Source organism: Equus asinus, chromosome 22, assembly GCF_041296235.1.
Source record: "Equus asinus isolate D_3611 breed Donkey chromosome 22, EquAss-T2T_v2, whole genome shotgun sequence".
Lineage (NCBI taxonomy): Eukaryota > Metazoa > Chordata > Mammalia > Perissodactyla > Equidae > Equus > Equus asinus.
The window spans coordinates 69,051,644-69,072,750 of NC_091811.1; the positions used below are offsets into that span (position 1 = coordinate 69,051,644).

Sequence of the window (21,107 nt, forward strand, 5' to 3'; positions counted from 1 at the left end):
GACCGGCAGTCAACCTTCCGCCAAAATCTAGTCTACACAGAGACCACAAGCTGAGGGACTGGATTAAGACTCCATTTCAAGTCTATACATGTTTCCTCCTGACCCTGAGGAGGCTGTGGCCTGAACGGGGGCGAGAGGACGCCCCATTTCTCCAGCGCGGGGTCCTCACCATAGGACAAGTGCATAGCCACACGCCTCCAGATCACCATTGGCTTTCTCCCGTCCCAGTCAGTGTCTAACTTTTCACATTCACTCAGAAACTGAATTTCTTGAATGTAACAGGGCAGAAATGAGGCGAGACGAATCAGCAGGGGTGGATGCATGCTCCCGGGTGGCTTTTTCATGGTGTTTGTGGAAGGGCTGCGGACGACTATTCTAGATGTTTCCGCCTCTGGGCACAGGCGAGGCCACTTTCATGGTCAATGAGATGCAGGCAGAGGCGATGGCGGCACTCCTGGGGAAGCTCGGAAAGCCAGGGTGTGGCCCACACGCTCTTCCCCTTCCCGCTGCCACGCGCTAGAGGAAGCTCAGCTTGCCATGGAGCCTGCATCAGCCCGGGGCCCTGAGTGACTGCGACAAGCGGGGCTCACTGACAGCCCGCCCTCAATGCGGAGAACGAGCAAGAAAACTAACAAAACAACAGCTTCCCTTGTGCTGAACCACCAAGGGTCACGGCTGCCTTACTGCGGAAGGACCCAGCCCCGGCCACACACAGCTGGAGGAAGAGCCGGGAGGAGCCCCCACAGTCGTTCTGGCATGGCGACTTCTTATGAACCACCCTGGTTCAGAGAATATAAGACCAAGATTCTCGTTCTGTTTCCTCTTCAAATTACACCCAGCCGCGATGCAGTGAGGCCTAGCAGATGGCATTAGCCGATCGGAGGACTTCCATAATAAAACACCAACGTGGAGGTGCCCCATGTTCTCCTGTGAACCACCCTCCAGAATCACATTCCTGGGGAAAATTAAAGATTAAGAGGCAGCCACTGCCCGTCGGGTGCTCGCGAGGGGTCCAGGAGCCACGAAGGGCTGGGGTCTGCTGCCGCCTCCTCCTCCTCCGCATTCCAGCACCCTGGGACACCTGTCGAGCCTGACCTGCTACCCCAGCAGCAGGGCTGCCCCATACCCTTGTGCGCTCTGGCCCTGGGCCTGACCCCTGCGGCTGCACAGCTGGCCTGCTGGGAGGGAGCCAGGCTGTGCTGCCATGCAGGCCGTGGGCTCTGGGTGGCAGGTGAAACGCACTGGTTTCAAACTTCTGATGTCTCTCAAGCCGCTTTAGCCACAGTATCCCCAGTATTTACTGTGACAAAATTTGATGAAGAGGGAAATGTTATTTCTTTTGAAGGGAGAAAACTGACTTATATCAAGAATTAGGTCTTCAAGCCATAGATGTGAGGTTCCAGCATTTAATGGCACCACAACCAGAAACAATAGGATTATCATGAGGATGGAGTATTTGCAAGCTGTGATAACCCGGAGTGTCTTCAGATATTAGATTATAGTAATTCAAACTTAGAGCAGTGGCTATTCCGGGACTCCCTTCACAGTTGGCTGGAGAGGGTCGACTTGTCACACACCCTCTCCCGTTTGCATTTAGAGCTGTAGAGGCACTCCTGAGGTATCGGCGGAAACTTAGCATCTTGCAGCCGCTGAGCCTCGAGACACTGGAAACTTCAGTGGATCCCAAACAGCCTTCTGTAGACAGCAAACTGCACAGTGTACTACAAAATGGCAAAAGTCTACCAGAGGTAGAAATGGATATTAAAATTTCTAAAGAGTCGCTTTTGGAGGTCTTGGAGGAAGAGGGGTTGCTGGAAGAGTTCTGTCTGACAAGATGGAGTGACCCGCAAGTCTCTGAAGAGAGCCGCGCTGGGGCTGACGGCACAGAAGACGTGGAACTGCTGTTGGAACACTGCTACCGAGTGGCTGAGGATCTCCGCAGCGCAGCCCGCGAACTTCGGGGCTGACTGACGGTTCACAAAGAATTACGTTCTTCAGTCTGGACAGCACCGTAGCGAGATGACGAGGAGGAGCCTGCAGCTGACCGTGGGAACCTGCTCTGTTCCACTCTGTGGACTAACGGCAGTTGCTTTTGGAGTGAATTTGGAGTCTTGCCTCGAAGAGGACCGTAGAGTGTCTGGCTGGTTACAGGAATCCCGGTCGTGGGAAGCGGCCTCGTCTGGAGGCGTTTGCTGTCATTCTTGGACGACAGCTCGAAGCTCCTTTGCCCCCTGGGATGGTCTTTACCTAAAAAGACCCTCCAGGCAGAGAGAAGGATGGAAACAAAACACAGCTTCCGGCCGGGTGGACTCAGATCAAGCAGGAGCGTCCTCACGCACTGTCCACCGTTAGGAACAGCCCAGCGGGAACTGAATTATTTTTTTATGCTAGTCCAGGAAACTTCAGATACTCTTTTATTATTTCCTTTCATAGAGTCAGAGTCTTGATAAAAATCACGGATACTTGAATTATAATGTCTGCTGGTAAAAATACTGTGGCAGTCACAATCCTGGAACTTAATTGCATTTTCAGAATTCTGAGTAAAGAAGCAAGCTGCTTGCTTTGTAAAAAGCCAAAACTCCATTTCCTACAAAATTAAAACGCCATTTTAATAGACATGATGTGAGGCATGGAGGGGTTGACTTACCAAGAGTGGGTTGTGGGCCAGCCCCAGTGGCCTCGTGGTTAAGTTTGGTGCGCTCCACTTCGATGGCCCGGGTTCGGTTCCCGGGCACAGACCCACACCACTTGTCTGTCAGTGGTTCTGCTGTGGCAGCACCCACATGCAGAAAGAGGAAGACTGGCAACAGATGTTAGCTCAGGGTGAATCTTCCCCAGCAAAAAAAGAGAGAAAAGAATAGATTGATGTATAGATTTTATTTAATTTATACATATCAAGAAGAGCGAGATTTCATGCCAAAGGAAGCCTGGAAACTTCACGCAGCCCCAGTTCGAGATCAGGCAGCCGTAGTTTGAGTCAGTACAGAGAGTCACGTTCTTTCGAATTTCCTGACTCTCACGTGACTGAAAAGCTACCGAAATATATACTAACGTCAAAACAAACTCTAGAATTTTGTGCTTTAAATCAATCCTTGATAAACCTTCTTTTCTTGCATTTGCCCCCTTCTAATATAAGGTGAATAAAAAGAAGGAAATGGCAGTTTAACATCAGCTTTATATGGATTCCAGTTACTTAAGATTTCACTTTCTCGACCCCTGAAACTGTTTTTCTTTCCAGCTACTGGAGCAGCGCTTTTGTTCCTATCACTGAACCTCTGGGTAAATGGACCCCTAAACCTCCTGATATGACATATGAGGGCATCAGGCGCCCCCAGCATCAGCAGGGGATGCATTTCTTTTATTATGACTACAATCGTGGTGCCAGAGCTGCTCTGGATGCTGTGGAATCTTCCACATATGCTGCTTCTGGAGCCAGCATGACTGTAATGTTCTGCTGAAACTGTACTTAACCTCCAGAAAATATTAAAAAAGTGGTTAAGATGTTAAGTAGGATCGCAGCTTTGAGACTACAAATATTAGCCATTTGTTTTAAACAATGGGTTTTGTTTTAAACCCAAGTCTGATTGAGAACATAACAAGGGTCACAGTTCTGGAGTTTATTAATCCTCTTGTTGTAGGAAGCCCAGCAGTCAGCTTTTGAGGTGCTGTGTACAGACTGGCGATGCTGAGGCAGAAGTGACGTTCCCTCGTTGGCTGTGGCCTCCGCTATCTCTCCTGGGATGGGGGTGGTTCCTTCCAGGCCTCACAAGCTGAAGAAGTCTCTCTGCGACCCATCTCGTCATGAGCCTCCTGAAGAGTTAACGGGACATACCAGGTTGACACAGACCCTCCCCAAACCCACTAAAAGCAAAAGAAACACCCCAGGATCTCAGAATTTGGTGTGGCCAACGATCATAGCCGACTCTCACAGTATCTTCTAAGATGGAGTCGGCCCTAGAAGGAACCGTGACTTCAGCCTCCACAGAATGCCAGCCAGGCTCGGTTGTCTATTGTCTGTCACATGCCGCGTCTGCTGGGCCGGGGCTGGGGTGAGGGCGGAATTCACCTGCACAGACTCTCTCCTCTGTCAGAGGCTGGCGTTGAGCCCTCGCTGAGCCTTCCTTTCACGACTGATGAAATCTGCCATTTCGCCCGCTCACGGCCTCAGTTCCCACACGTCTAGCACCCTGGCACCACAAGGAGAGCAGGTTGGCCCAGAGAGAGTGCTTGCCCATCTCTGCGAGGGAACTTTCTCGCCCTGTTTGCCAGGGGCTGCTGCCACCCCTCTCACCAGAGAATTAACAGGCTTGGGAACGCCCCCTCCTTGGAAGGCGTCCCCCCCCCCCACACTTGGTTGAGTGCTCTCCTTTCCCTGTCATCTAATTCTTCAGTCAGCTGGCCCCGCTTACAAAGACTCTGCAGCCGGTCCTTGCAGTTAGAAGTCAACAGCTAAGCCATTCGTCCTCCTTCTCGATAAATGCGGCAAAGCATTCACACATCTTCCACATAAAGAAACAATCTCATCGTTAAAAAAATCCACAACATCCCTAAAAATGGGCAGAAAACATGGGTAGAAAATTCCCAGAACAAATATAGATGACCAGTAAGTATACAAAAACGTTCAATCTTAATGCAACGTATATAATAACATAAATATAATAAATTTTGCCAATACATTTAGAAAATACTAAGAAAATTTATTTTCAGTGTTGGGGAGGGACACGAGCATGCAGAACACGGTAAATTGGTACAAATGAGTGGATAAAATGAATGAATAGCTGAATGAATGTAGAGAAGCTTTCAAAAGCTTCTTGACCATTTATGTTAAGAACGTTTAAAAAGTTTTAGCCCCTTGTCTCAGTAATTCAGCTACTAGGAATTTATAACAAAGATTTAATCAGAGATGTGAACAAAGATGCTCAGCACAGTATTGTTTATAATGGTGAAAAATAAAGAATAAATTAGAAACAAAACAAAGAGTTAATAAGTCATAATATATTCATATGGTGGAATATTTTATAACCCATATAAATGGCATATAAAAAGAATTTTTACTTTGGAAAAAACCCTGACTTTACTTTTCATTTTGAAATAAATGTTTCACTTATAGAAAAGTTGTAACAATAGTACAAAGAATGTTCATAAACCATTTACCTAGATTAAAAAGTTTTAACATTTTGTCCAGATTTTAATGGTTTTGTCTTTATTCTCCGTGTGTGTATAAATACGTTTCTCCCACCAGGACCATTTGAGAGTAAGTTCCATATTCACGCTCCCTCACCCCGTTTACTTCAGTCGGTCTTTCCTAAGACAGGAATGTCCTTTTACACAATCACAGCACACATACGAAATTCAGGAAATTTAACATGACGCAATTCTGTGATCTACTCCACAATCTGTGTGTTGCAATGTCATCAGTTGTCCCAATTGTGTCCTTTATAGCAATTTTTCCCCAGTCGGGGATGACATGTTACATTTTAGCTGTCACATCTCTCTAGACTTTTTTGATGTGGAAGCTTCTTCAGCCTTTCTTATCTTTTATGACACTGATACTTCTGAAGAGTACAGGAAATTATTTTGTTGAATGTGTCTCAATTTGTGTTTATCCAGTGTTTCCTCATGATTGCATTCAGATTATGCATTTTTTGCTAAGGTGTCACATTATTGATGTATCATTCTCAGGAAATTGCTCCTTATTGTTGACATTATTTTGATTATTCGATTAAGGAGTTAGCTACCATATTCACTTTTTTCCTTTTGAAATTAATAAGTAACTTGTAGGAAAACACTTTGGGATGTTGTAAAGATCCTGTTTGTGATCAAACCTCCCGCCGTTGGAAGACCATTGCCTGAATCCCTTCTTACTATTACAGTTGCAAAATGGTGATTTTCTGACATCATCCTTTCTTCATTGTTTCTATGTTTATTAGCCAGCCTTCTGCCATAAAGAAGACGTTCCTCTCCTTCCTTATCTATAGCACTCGTTTGGTGTCTCACAGCCAGAACCTGGGCTCTCTGCTCACGGTCTCATGAGGCTGGAATCCAGGCATCCCCAGGGCTGTGCTTCCCGCCTGGAGTCAGAGGTCCTCTCTCAAGCTCATGCAGGCTGTTGGCTGATTCAGTTCCGTGCGGGTAAAGACTGAGGTCTCTCTTTTCTTGCTGGTTGTCGACTGGGCCCGTTTTCAGCTCTCCTAGGAACCACTGCTGTCCCACATGTGGTCCTCTGCATGGTTGTTTGCTCCTTCAGGGCCAGCAGGAGACTCTCCCTTGTCTGCGCTGGTGAAGTCGTATACAGCGCAACCCGAGGACGGAAGAAACTCTCCCATCACCTTGCTCATATTGATGCGGGCTCGGGAGCCGAAGAGTTGAAAGAAAGATATCTTGGACTCTCAAGATCTGGTAATAGTGCTCCTTTATTCAGAGAACAACATGGGAACAGGACCCATAGGCAGTGAGAGCTGTAGGTGTGGGGACGGGACCCACGGGCGGTGAAGGGCTGCAGGCGTGGGGACAGGACCGATGGGCAGTGAAGGGCTGCAGCATGGGGACAGGACCCATGGGCAGTGAGAGCTGCAGCGTGGGGACAGGGCCCATGGGCAGTGAAGGGCTGCAAGCGTGGGGACAGGACATGTGGGCAGTGAAGGGCTGCAGGCATGGGGACAGGACCCATGGACAGTGAGAGCTGCAGCGTGGGGACAGGGCCCATGGGCAGTGAAGGGCTGCAAGCGTGGGGACAGGACATGTGGGCAGTGAAGGGCTGCAGGCATGGGGACAGGACCCATGGGCAGTGAAGGGCTGCAGGCATGGGGACAGGACCCATGGGCAGTGAGAGCTGCAGCGTGGGGACAGGGCCCAGGGGTAGTGAGAGCTGCAGCATGGGGACAGGACCCATGGGCACTGAAGGGCTGCAGGTGTGGGGACAGGAGCTTTGGGCAGTAAGAGCTGCAGTGTGGGGAAAGAGCCCATGGGCAATGAAGGGCTGCAGTGGGTTGAGGGTAGGGCTACATTTATAAGGCATAGGCATGTGAGTTATTTCTTTACAAGACAAAGGAAAGATCATGTGGAAAAAAAAAGTCGTTAAATGGTATCAGTGCAGGTGGGGTCTGGTTATCGGGTGGTTGTATAACTTTGGCTACGAGTCAGGTCGGATCAGGTCAGGACGTCCTATACTTCCGGGAGGATGACAGAGATTGGTATGGAGGCCAGGAGGCCTTGGGCTTTTCTCCCTGGGCCAGCCTTGATCCTCATCAATATGAAATAACCTAACGAGGGAGCCACGCTCCCATCACATTCAGTCATAGTGTTTACTAAAAGTACATCAGTCAACAGTAACTTGAATTACTTCTACTTCACCAATATTCCTTTCAATTTGTTTTGCCCTTCATTTGAAATTCAATGGGTTCATTTGTTTCTGTTTGCATTCCATTTTAGGCGCTTTCTCCCATCTTTGTTGGTTTTTTAAATGTGTATGACATTAGCACGCTTCCAGGTCAAAACTATACAAAACTGTACACGTGCTCAAGGCAGCGGTACTCACGTCTCTACCCTACCCGATCTTCCCCTCCCGATAGGCAACTGATTGTATTTAGTTTCTGGTTTACCCTTCCTGTTATTTTTGCAAAATTGATTTTTAAAAATGCAGGATGTTTTCTTATTTCCTTGTTTCTAACAGAAAATTTAGTGTACTGTAGACGCTCTTTTGTACTTATCCTAGAAATCCAATCAATTCACAGATATTCTTCTTTTTAAAAATGCATAGGTGTATGATACTACACTGCTTGTTTGTATCATAGTTTACTCAACCAATTTGCTATGCCTAAGCATTTAAGTAGTTTGCAATATTTTGCAATTACAAGTAACGTTGCCAGGAATAACCTTTCGCATATGTGTGTCCGTATTCTTGGAGGTGCATCTTCAGGGTCAGTCCCTAGAAGTCGATTGCCGAGTCAAAGGGTAAAGCTGTACGTAGCGTTGTTAAGATGTTGTCATATCTTCCTTGGAGTGTTTCCTGGCACCAACAACCAATTCCATGATTCTCCAGATGCCAAGTGGGTGGCCGGCAATTCACTTCACTTCTGACATTGCCTATGCTTAGCACAGACCCCGCAGGTCAAGGACTCAGTCCCACAGGACGGCTCCCATTTCAGATGCTAGTCCCAAGTCCAGGGCCACCTTCTGACCAAGTGGCCATAAATTAGGAGTCCCCACGACCCCTATCAGGTTTGAGAATTCACTAGAATGGCCCACGAACACAGGGAAAGACTGTATTTACATTTACGAGCTTATTATAAAGGATACAGCTCAGGAACAGCCCCATGGAAGAGACGCACAGGGCAAGGTCTGGGGGGCGGGGCACAGAGCTTCAAGCCCTCTCCAGGCCCGGCCCCCAGCGCCTCGCTGTGCTCACTGGCCCAGCTCATGGAATCTCCTCGCTCAGAGTCTTTATAGAGCTTGAGCCCCAGCCCCGCCGCCCTCCCCGCCCCAGAGGTCAGGGGTGAGGCTGAAAGTTCCAGCCTTCCAATCACTTGCTCTTTCGGGTGGCCAGCCCCATCCTGAGACTCTGCAGGGGTCCCACTCAGGTCATCTCATCAGCATGAACTCCTCCCTGTGCTCAAAGGGGCTGGTTAGGAATGGCAAAAGACACCCAATCACCCAGGCAATGCCAAGGCTTTTAGGAGCTCTGTGCCAGGAACCTGGAGAAAAACCAAACTGATTATTTATTATTATACCACACCCTCTGCATAGATTGCTCCACTCTGCATTCCCACCGACACTGAGCGAATTGCTCACTTTCTTCTCAGCCTTGTTAAGCTTTTACATTTTTGCCAATCTGATGGCTGGATAAAATATCTCAATTTCCTTTCAATTTGCATTTCTCTTATTATGAATAAAATTGGGCATCTCTTTACACGTTTATATAGTAAAGACTGTGTATATATATACATACATATTTATATATGTATTAATTGCCTTTATAGCTCATGTTCATTTTTTTTCCTTTTTTCCTTTCTTTTCTTTCTTTCTTTTTTTTGTGAGGAAGATTGGCCCTGAGATAACATCTGTGCCAATCTTCCTCTATTTTATGTGGGATGCTGTCACAGTGTGGCTTGATGAGTGGTGCTAGGTCTGTGCCCGGGATCTGAACCTGCCAAGCTCAGGCCATCAAGGCAGAGTGTGCAAACTTAACCACTATGCCACCAGGCTGGTCCCATGATATCCATTTTTTCTATAGGATTTTTGGTCTTTTTTTCCTTCAATTTTTACAAGTTTTTTAATATATTAGGGAAATGAATACTTTGTGATATATGTAGCAAATATTTATTCACAACGTGTCATTTGTCCTGTGACTTTGCTTATAGTGTATTTTTGTTGTCATGCAAAAGTTTTCAATTTTTATATAGTCAAATTTATCTATTTTTAAAATTGCATCTGAATTCTGTCATCTTCAGACAGCTTTCCCTCCACTTGGGCTGTAGAGAAAATCATTCCTGTCTTCTTCTAGCGTTGTGTACATCAGTTTTTTAACATTTAGCTCTCTGATTCATTGAGTTTATTCTCATGTGTGGTGTGATGAATCAATCAGACTTTAGCTTTAAAAGAATTTTTAATGATGTGGAAAAAATACACTTAGTAATGACAACTCCAGAAAAGGAAGACACAAAATTGCATGCACAATGTGACCTCCACATGCATACATGGAACACATATTAGAAGGAAATGCACAGAGATGTTGCAAATGCTTACATTTGGTTAGTAGCGTTATGGAGAATTTAAAATTTTTTCTTCAATATGTTTTTCATAATTTCTATAATGAACATGTATTACTTTATAATCAGAAAGAAAAGCAGGACCTGGTCTTTAACTTAAAAAAAAAAAGGCTTGGCCCTGGTTTTTTTTTTCAGTCTGAAAAGGAGACTTAGAAAATATATACGTAGTTGAAGCGACAAAGAATAGGATCAGCATACACTTCTCCCTCTTCTCTGAGCGTCTCCGCCTCTCCGCGTGTTTTTGTCCCCCGTTTTCTTACTCCCCTTGTCTTACATCGCAGTAAAATACAGGCAGAAAATGAGCAAGGCTTCCTCAGCGTATCATTTTATTGCTGCAAAAGCAACTTGGGGTTAATTCTTTCACAAAACACCACCGCAGGTTATGACAGGAGCTCAGAGACACCGCGATGCTCACGGATCACGGGAAGTCTTCTGGCCGCACAGTCCCTTCCCCCTCAGCCAACAGTCTTGAACCAGCAACAGGGTGACCTGTCACAGGCCTTCTCTGTGTTGTCCTGGAGGGTGTAACATTCCAGGCCGTTCATTTCAGCAGCTGAGTGGTCAGGGGAGAATCAGTGCTTCCTTTCTTTCGCAGCCCTGGTGGTGTGCAGCTGGACAGCTAATGCCAGATGGCTCCATGGGAGGCAGGGCCAACAGAGCTGTGCTCCGCCTCCCCCAGGGGAGAGCTGTGCAGCGCGGCTCTCAGGGTTGCCGTGTCCCGCGCTTAGAGGAACGTCCACTGAGTGTTCACGTGTGGGGCAGGCTGTCTCACGCGCTGTCTCGTGAAGGCGTCATGCAGCTCTGCACGGCAGGCACATCACGGCGTCAAATACGTCACACATGTCACAGGTGCAGGCCAGTAACTCTCCCCGGCTCAGCCAGCCTGGGGGCGGCTGCGCTAGAGTCTGAGCAAAGTCAGAGATCCAAAGGCTATTCTGACGCATCGGGCGAAGAGTCAGTCCCGAGAAACAGTAGCTTAACACGTCTCGACCCTTCAGTGAGTCCCAAGACTTCCCGATGGGACGAGGCCTGCTCCGAAGACGTTGTCCAGTAGGCTGTCTCAACGCAGGTTCTGCGAGAAAAGGAAACTCCACCAACAACGATTGGAATATCATCTTCTCATTTCTTCCCAGGACGATGGCACAGAACAACTAGTAACACTGATGTGAAAGACAGCGTTTAATTCAGTACACAACGGGGTGCCCTGGGGCATTGGGTCTCTCTCTCTCTCTGTCCTTCCCTCTCTCTTGAGAAGGTTGCGAGGGTAACAAGCCTACACTGTCCTTATCAGCTGAATCCTCCTAGGTCCATTAACAACCCCCGGAGGGGGCCTTTTACTCAGGACTTCATGTTGACAATAAAACATAAATGATGTATTGCATGTCGTTACTCTGCTGTCGATCTAAGCAGCCATTCACAACACAGCACACGACAGACTACACCTGGGAGGCTTCTGGTATTTGCTCCCATCCTCCCTTGTTGAGGGAAGATGGATCCTGAGCTGGGAGAACCGAAGCGGCGTCTGTCTATCTGTCTTGTTCGTCTTTGTTCGGTGGCTCTCTTTGGAGCTTCCTACTGGAGTGGGATTTACACGCTGCGACTTAGGTTAATACAGTTTCTTAGAGTTCAAACTTCAATTACAAAATCTTCCTCAAGGCTATTGCATACCTCCAGGCGGGGTTGCTTCCGGTTTGCGGCTCCTGCGGTGAAGGCCTGGAGAAGCTTGATCCCTGTGCGTGTTCTTTAAATCCCGAATAACCAGAACCTCCTCTTCTCCTCGTCTCTCTTTCTTTCTCACTGTCCCTGAAACTTGCTTTTTTTTCCAAAAGAGATTAACATTCAGGTTAAGTACCAGCTGATGCCAGTGTCCCCATAACTTCACGAGTCCCCTGGTTCTCGGCTGGAGTGACAATTTGGTTGCTTCATGCTGGCTCACATTTAAGCAAAACCAGCAATGTTAGCTATCAACAACGGCTTGATGTCTCAGAAAATATCCTCATGCTGGATAGTTCAATGCCAAAGTTTGTTTTTTCAAACAAAAATAAAATGTTTCAGCAAAGTTTGCCTTTCTGTGTAAAAGAAGAAGTCATGCCATTCTTGGAGTGTTCTCAGCGAGGTTCGTGGGGTGTCTTGTGGACTGTAGCTTGGATCGACTGGTCTAGATGCCAGCGACATTGGTGACAACGTGAAAAACGTCACAAGGCATCCTCAGTTCTCTGGTTTTTCACTCTTGGATACTTGATGCAGCAGAACGATGCCAGAATTCCTGGGCTCCTTCTTTGTTTCGTGCTCTCTTAAGCCTCCAGTGAGGGGAGGGCGGTTCAGAGTGTGGGCGCTAAGTGGGGACCAGAGCACAGCTCCACGGTCCCTCGGTAATCATGCTACCAACCGGGAGCTGGGAGGGGAGAGGAAACAAGGAGCCCCTACGGCACAGTATCTGCACAAAGACGTACCAAGGATCCGTCTAATCACACTCAAAGTCGACGTTTACTGAGGGCTCAACAGAGCCAGGCCTCACTAACAACTTCTGAGGGTTAGCTCATTCACTCCTCACAACCACCCCCTTAGGAGGATTCTAGTATACTTGTTTTCATTTTATAGGTGAGAAAATTACGATGAAGAGAGGTTAAATACCTTGTCCAAGGTCACACAGCCTGTGTGATGGAGCCCAGATCCAAACTCAGGCTGTCTGACTACCCTGTACCACACCGTCCTGAATAAACAAAGATGTTCACAAAATGTGAACTACCTCTGGGATCCTTGCAAGCTGCTTAAAGCACTGGACATCCAAGTGGGAAAACCCCCCTTAAAGAACTAGACTCAGCGCCGGCCCCATGGCCGAGTTGGCGCACTCTGCTTCGGCAGCCCGGGGTTTCGCCAGTTCGGATCCTGGGCGCGGACATGGCACCGCTCGTCAGGCCACGCTGAGGGGGCGTCCCTCATAGCAGAGCCAGAGGCCCTCACAACTAGAATATAAAAAAAACAGCTAGACTCAGAAGCCTTTTAATGGTGCTAACAGTCAGGGCTGAGCAGCTAGAGTGGTACCGTCCGTTATCAGTTGCCGCTGTCTGGGGGAAGGTGAAGTCTGGCAAAAAAGGGTTTCCGCCAAGAGCAGCATGAGTTCGTTATCTGTGAGCTTAGGGTGTGCGCACTACTTAAACCCCCATTCGAGGACGCTAATCTTTCTCCCACATCCCCAGTTTCTCCCTTCTTAGGACAGTTGAAAGAGAACTTTGCACATCCTCATGGCATTGGGTACGCAGGCCTTGTTCTGTATGTGGTCCTCTGTGGTCTGAAATGTGCCCAGGACTTGTTTTAAGCAGGCATGGTAAGACATGCCGGCGTGGAAATGGTCGTTGTCAAGGAAGCAGCTGAAGCTCACGGGTCCCTGGAAGTGGGAGGCCGGCTCATGACGCAGGGCCACACGGGGCAGCGCCAGGTCGTGGAGGGGTGGAGGGAGCGAGAGCCTTTCCCTGGTCTCGTGGGAGGAATGAGTGAGGCAGGCTCAGCAGGGCAGACAGGTCTGGGATCAACAGTGAGAGTCATTTTGGGGGCTCTGGGCATGGGCACTGCCCCCGGCTATCTGACGCTGGCCTTGGGATGGTGATGGTGGGGTATGGTGGCTAGGCCCAGGAAGGAGGCGGGTGGGGGCACAGGCGCTGTCTTGGTGGACCTGCATTTGAAGATTGTGCTGTCAGCCAGTGTTTGTATCTCCAGGAACCAGCTGACCCTGGGAGGGACCGTCTCTCCCCAGTGAGTGAGGCCCCAAGATGTCAAACGTCATAAAATGCAAACAGTGAGACCCGTGATTAAAGCACTCTAGCTTGTGTCTCTCCGCATTTGTTCAGAGAGCATCCTTGGTCCCAACCACTTCTTCCCTGAAGCGTGTGTCCCAGGGCGCCTTGGCTGACACAGTAGGCAGTCGCTTCTCGAGGCTCAGCTTTCTCTATGGCTGGTGAGGCTCCATCTCTGTTCTCTCTGTGCTGACGACTCTTTAAGCTTTAACAGCAGCTCTGTGGAGCCCCAAGCTTGTGCGGCTGTTAACAAAGGGGCTAGGAGCAGTGGCAAGAGCGGGGCAGCCTGTGTCCTCATGGCCTCAGTGAGCAGACCAGCCCCAGAGCCGTGCCAGCGCCCTCAGGCAGGGCAGTCAGAGGGCAGGCGGCCCGGGTGTGCCCCCACCCCGTCGTCACGACACCTGCCTGACGTGGGGCAGACCCAGAGCACACGGGTGCCCTCCGTGAGGAAAGGGGAGCAGCTCACCCGGGTAAAGAAATCTACAGAGGCTCTTTTGCACATCTGAGACCCAGAGAACAAAGTCAAGTCCAATATATAGAGAATATTTGTTAATAATAATATTGAACATGATAACGAAATCGACAAACTTCTAGGCAGACTGGTCAAAACAAAAAGTGACAAAAAAGCAATTCCGGGAATTGCAAACACAATTGCTTTTTTAAATAATTAAGCATTACAAGTATTTTATGCCAGTAAATTTGAAAAATCTCAACGAAATAGGCAATTTTCTGGGAAAAAATTATCAAATCGTTCTTCAAACATGTCACAAACGTTGCTGCCTTAGGACTGTGCGCCTCCCGTTTCCTCTGCTTGACCGTCCTTCACCCCAGGAGCTGTGCAGCTGGGCCCTCTCACTTCCCACAGACCATTCCCCAAATTACGTTTCTGTGAGGACTCCCCTGGACATTCGATTTAAAGCCCAGCCATTTTCACAGATTTCACTTCCCTTTTCTCTCTTTCCTCTTTTCTTTAATAGTGATCCCATCTAACATATTCCATATTTGACTTATTAATCTCGATTGTTGACTGCTTCTTTAAATGTAATCTAGGACAGCAAGGGTTTTTTAAAAAATCTGTTTAGTTCACTGTGGTACTTCTATCTCCAAAGTGTCTGGCACACAGGAAGTACCCAATGAATATTTGTTAAACGAATGTTATAATTAATTAATTTAAAAGTCCCAAAACTGCCCTATTGAATATGTATATAGAACATATTTATACATATATGGTCATAGCCAAATAGACTATAAGTAGGAAGGCAAGGATGGTTTAACATTTGAAAAACTATCAAATTAAATCACTCCATTTACTGCATTGAGACTGACAGAGAAATGCCATGTGCTTCTCTCAATAAAGCAGAAAAGAAAAACCAACTCAAAAAATACGCATAGAACGCAACCTCTCCTGTCTGATCAGTGAGTCTACCAAAAACTAAGAACAATTAGCCTAAATGGTGAAACTTCGGAAAGCACGTCCAGCGAGGGAAGAGGTAAGACAAGGAAGCTGCAGCCCTCCTCCAAGGGTCCCAGAGAACTGGAGTTCCCACCCCAAGGACTGACTCAAGGACAGGGAGGCACAAGGACTGGGAGGGGAGAGGCTGCACTCGTATTTGTAGACTGTGATGACCTTCCAAGAAAATTGAAAAGAAACTCCAGTTAACTTGTAAATTTCGGAGAATTCAGACTATCCAATCTAAGATTGATAGACAAAAATATGCCATACTAAACACCAGTAATAAAGATTAGAAAATATAATAAAACAATTTAATTAGGCAAGACATTTATGGAGAAATTGCAGAACCATGTTAAAGAACGTAAAATAAATATAGTACAAGAACAAAAATATAATTGGGATACAGACACCAGATGATGCTGACCTTTGGGAGGGAAGACAATGTGCCTGGCAAAGAAAACATAGAGGTTTTAATGCTTTACTTAAAGAAAAAACAGGGCCGGCCCAGTGGCATAGTGGTTAAGTTGGCACACTCCCCTTTATTGGCCTGGGGTTCGTGGGTTCAGATCCTGGGCACAGACCTACACTATTCATCAAGCCACGCTGTGGTGGCGTCCCACATATGAAATAGAGGAAGATTGGCACAGATGTTAGCTCAACAACAATCTTCCTCACCAAAAAAAAAAGAAACAAAGAAAGAAAAGACACCTGAAGGGAATAAAAGTTACTATTTCTTCATTTTGGTGGTGAATATTTATCACAGTTGTTTACTACAGTTTCTATATTTTAGGACTCCCTCCTCCAATATAAATAAATGCAAAGAAGGATCTCATTAATCTGAGAAAAAGATCTTATGAAAAAATTAGGAAAGATTCTTCATTGATTACTGAATTGATTACCAGCTGGTGTGCACGGCCACTTATAAATGTTTTCAGAAATACTACAAGGTCCTTAAATACCCTAACCTGGGCTTTTTAGACACGCTGCCCCTCCCAAGCTTCACAGGCCCTTGAGCTGGGACGGCATGAACTGCCACAGTGACTCCCAGGCTTTGCCAGGAGATTGGAAAAGTCTGTTCTCAAGCGGGCGTTTTGCAGCCTCTGCCCCCGTCTCTGACGCGACCGTGGAGCACGGTGGCTAAGTGGCCGGAAGGACCTGGCGCGCCTGGGCACGCAGGGAGGTCTTCCACAGCTGCATTTTCTACCAACCAGTTGGGCAAGAGATCCACACCCAGACATTAAAGACAGCCTCTTATTAGAAGTGATTCAAAATGCCGTGGCCCGGTGAGGCAAGCTGGCGTGTCTCAGGATCTTGAGTTCTTTCTCTATTTTGAATTGCGGGAAATTCTAGTGTGTGGAGACAGAGTTTATGAGCCTGGTTTTATTTTATCTAATTGTTCCAGAGTTTCTGCACTGTTCAGAATATGCTTTGTAAGTTAATTTATACATTAATAATAACCACCCAAAGGGCAAAATTGACATACAAGTTATTAAATGTCTGTCTGCATATTTTCTTTTTTTTGGATAATTACTTTTTCCAGATAATACCAGCCAATCAGACAATTATAATTACTTTGTGCTCTGCCAATAGAGAGCTGGTCGAGAGCTAGCAGTCAAAGTATCCTTATCTGCAGCTACGAGGAAGACTATCCCTTGGAAGTCTCATAGACATAGCTTGTGTGAATAATGAGAAAATTACTGAGATTCTGCGTCAGAGCAGGATAAATGTTTTTACCTAAAATTCGACGTTGTGGTTTATTTTTTATTGACTGATCTACTTTGCAACCTCAGCGTGAACCTGATCTGGGCATGTAGAAGTCAGGCAAACCCAGATGTGACCACAAAGAAAACATCCCAAGCAGGCACTACGGGGAGGAGCCGCAGCTCAGAGCGTCTCCTCGACCCTTTACTGCAGGGCTTGGCTCTGAGACAGAGCCATTAGTGGCAAAACTATAAGCACAAACTGATCTGAATTCGGCCCCTCCTACCTCTTCTCTGTGTCCCCCCTTCCCGTGGCGTCCAGTGCGGCCCCTCACAGTGTTCCATGCAGACTTGGCCAAAGTCCGGGGCTTCCTAATGATGCTTCCTGCCTCCGGATTCCGTGGTGCTGAGGTCTGAGGTGCCAGCTCTGGGACGAAGCAATTCCTCACTGAATTTCTGATGATTCTGGCTGACTCTCTGCGGATTGGCCTACAGTAAGAACCGTCTAGACGTCCTCTGCCTGCTCCACGAGGTCTGCTCACACACCCCAGCCCTCCTGGTAGTCAGGTCCATGCAGGGACCCGAGAGGCTGCAGGGTTATGAGGCAAATTCAGGACCAAACTCAGAGCTAAGAGCCAGCTCTATCAAACCTCGTGTGAGGGTTACCCTCACTGATACACCCAGGCCTGGGGGCCCAAATACTGGGAAATGAGCAAAGTATTAATCTCTATTTCTGCCACCATAAAGTTCTTGCCTTAGTAGCTACTCTTAACTTGTGAAGAAAACTAAGACCAACTAACTTAAGATAAAAAAAGAGACTTATTGTCTCACATAATTGATATGTACAGTTGGCTTTAAGGATCACCAGTTCAAGAGGCTGAAAAACTGTCCTTGGGACTCAGTCTCTCCCTCTGTCTGTGTTTCCAACTCACGGCTCTGCTTTTTCTCTCTGTCGGTCTTGCTCTCAGGCAGAGTCTCCCCTTACGACACCAAGACGGCCATCAGCAGCTCCAAACTGACATCTCGACCAGCATAACAACCCTAAAGGAAAAAGCTGTTCTCTTTTTCAATTGTCCCTGTAAAACCCGAGGACTGAGTCTCCTTAAACCATCATGAGACCGTTAAATTCATCACTATATCCACCACAGAACTAGCACAGTGACTGGGGGGTGATATGCACTGACCGGCTTCTCATGTGTCTGAAAGTTGAGAGCCAGTCCTTGCTCTGCGGCAGCACACAGCTAGGTGGTAGCCCACTGACGCACAGTAGAAGAACTAAAAATGACACAAATAGCAAACATATGGAGGAGAGAAGAAAAGGTGAGAATAATGTAAGTGAGCCAAACTCTCATTTTTCTTATCAAGCCATAACCAGTTTTTAACTTATCAGTCTCAGGCGTTATCTGTTTCTCAGCAAATACTCATTGACTAAGCAGCTAGTATCCAGAAGAATTCAAGTCAGAGCTAGTTAGAGGAGGTTAACTATGATAACAGGACGAAAGGCGAGGTCAGAAGCGGGGAAGTTCATTGGTGAATTCCATCATGCATGTAAGGAAGAAAACGTGGTGATTCCACACAAGCACAGAAAGGAAACAAGGAAACACTTCACACTCTGCTTATGAGGCCACATTATCCTGATACCAAGTCAGACAGACATTACAAGAAGAAAGAAGTATAAAAGTTTGAAATAAAATACTGTGAAATTAAATCTAGGAACATATAAAAGAGTTAATGCATCCTGAGAATGGGGTTTGCTCTAGGAATGCAAAGTTGGTTTAATACCCAAAAATCAATCAATGTAATTCACCAGATTGAAGTAGAAAAGCATATAATCACCATAATAGATGCTAAGTAAGTGCCGGACAAAATGCAAGAGCTGCCATGATAAAAGAATCATGGGAGGTATCTATGGAAAACCTAAAGCTACCATCATATGTAACAGCAGCTGACTGAGCAATTCCTCCTGTATCTGAGGGCAGAGCAAGGATGCTCATTCTCACCACGACATTCAGTACAGCCAGTGCAAAATAGGGCAAGAAAAAAATAAACAGCATACAGATTGGAAATAAAAAACTCTTTTTTGTCCTCGCAAACATGACTGTTTACATAGGAAATCCAAAATAATCTACCAAAAAGCTAGTAAAATAAATGTGAGTTTAGCAAGGCCATAGGATACTAGGGCAATATACAAAAATTAATTGCATATATACATATTAGCAATAAGCACTTGGAAGATAAAATTAAAAATTGATATTTCAAGTAACATGAAAATATGAAATATTTAAGAATAAAATCTTAAAAATATATATAAGACCTGTACACTGAATACTACAAAACGTTGGTGAGAGAAATTAAAGAAAATCTATCTAGATTTTAGAGAGATAAAATGGCCCAGAAAAGTCAATACTATTAGGATGTTACTTCTCCCCAAATTAGTATATAGATTCAATTCCATGCAAAATCTCTACCATCTTTGGTAGAGGTTAATATGTGGATTCTTAAATTTGTATAGAAACACAAAGGGCTTGGAAGATCCAAAACAATTCTGAAAACAAAGACCAGTGTTGCAGGAATTGCACCATTTCATAGCACTGCAGTAATCAAGACTCTGTGATTCAACAGAAGGATAGACATATAAATCAATGACAGAACAGAGTTCATAAGTGGACCCAACGTATACAGATATTTGATTTTTTTTACAGAAGTGCCGAGGTTCATTTCTTTGGGGGAATTCAATGAGGAAAAGTAGTGCTAATGCTGAAACAATTAGTCATCTATATAGGGGAAAAAGAAAGATTTCTGACCCTTATTTATACACACAAAAATTAACTTGAAATACATGAACAATATAAATGTAAAAGCAAAACTATTAAAATTCTAGAAGAAAATATTCATGGACTTGGGTACATAAACATTTCATAGACAGTAGAAAAAACAACACTAATCATCAAAAAATTGATAAATTGGACTTCATTGATATTAAAATCTTACTCTTCAAAAGATTCTTTTAAAAAATTAAAACAGCCGCCACTAATTGGTAGAAAATATTCACTACACATATTTCAGACAAAAGACTTGTATCCAAAATACATACAGAATTCTTACAACCAAATAATAATAAGAAAAAAAAAACAATTTTAAAATAGGCAAAAGAGGGGCTGGCCTGGTGGCATATTGTTCAGTTTGTGCGCTCCACTTTGGCAGCCCAGGGTTTGCCAGTTCAGATCCCAGGCGTGGACCTATGCACTGCCTGTCAAGCCATGCTGTGGCAGGCATCCCACATATAAAGTAGAGGAAGATGGGCACAGATGTTAGCTCAGGGCCAGTCTTCCTCAGCAAAAAAGAGGAGGATTGGTGGCAGATGTTGGCTCAGGGCTAATCTTCCTCAAAAAAAAAAAAAAGGCAAAAATGTAAAGATACTTAAGAAGATAAAATATATTAATAACTAATAGGCACTTGAAAAGAAGTTCAACATCATGAGTCATCCAGATATGTAAACTGAAATCGCAATGAGATACCACTTCACACCTACTAGAATGGCTGGAATTAGAAAGGCTGATAACACAAAGTGTTGGCAAGAATATGGAACAGCTGAAACACTTGTATATTGCTTGAGGGAATTTAAAATTGCACAATCACTCTGGAAAACAATTTGGCAATTTCTTATGATGTTAAACACATACAACCTAGTAATCCCACTTCCAGGTATTTACCCAAGAGAAATGAAAACATGTCTACGCAAGAAGAGTATGTGAATATTGATAGGAACTTTATTAATAAAAGCCCACAACCAGAGAAAACCCACATGCCCATCAATGAGTGACTAAATAAACAGATTGTTCTAAATCCTTGCAATGGAATACTGTTCAGCAGTAAAACGAAATGAACTTTGGACGCATGCAACAATATAGAAGAATCTTGAAAACATCATGCTGAGTAAAAGAAACCAGACTCAAAAGATCACACACCGTATGCTTCCATCTATGCAAAATTCTAGAAATGGCAAACAAGTCTATAGTGACAGAAGGCAGATCAGCAGCTGCCCAGGGACAAGGGTGCAGAGGAATGAATGGGAAGGGACACACGTGACGGTAGAAATGTGCGTGTCTTGTTTGTGGCACTGGTGGCACAGGTGTATTCATTTGTCAAAATGCATTGACTGTATGCACACAGTAGGTGCATTTTATTGTGTGTAAATTATACCTCAATAAAGACTATTTTTAAATTTGGGGGAAAATGTTACCTTCAAAAAATGAATTGTTACAGAATTGTAATTTAAAGACTGGATTATGAAAAAGCGTGAATAAGTACGACAGATGCTCTATACTAAATTATGAAGCAAGTTAAGCTTCTTTTTTATGCTCTTTACCATTTTCTATAATCTTCTCCTTTC

General features: G+C 45.5%; 1 pseudogene; it reads left to right on the plus strand.

Moving 5' to 3' along the window:
• The first annotated feature begins 844 nt into the window (after positions 1-844).
• Positions 845-2,349, plus strand: LOC106842179 (magnesium transporter MRS2 homolog, mitochondrial-like; annotated as a pseudogene).
• The last annotated feature ends 18,758 nt before the right edge of the window (positions 2,350-21,107 follow it).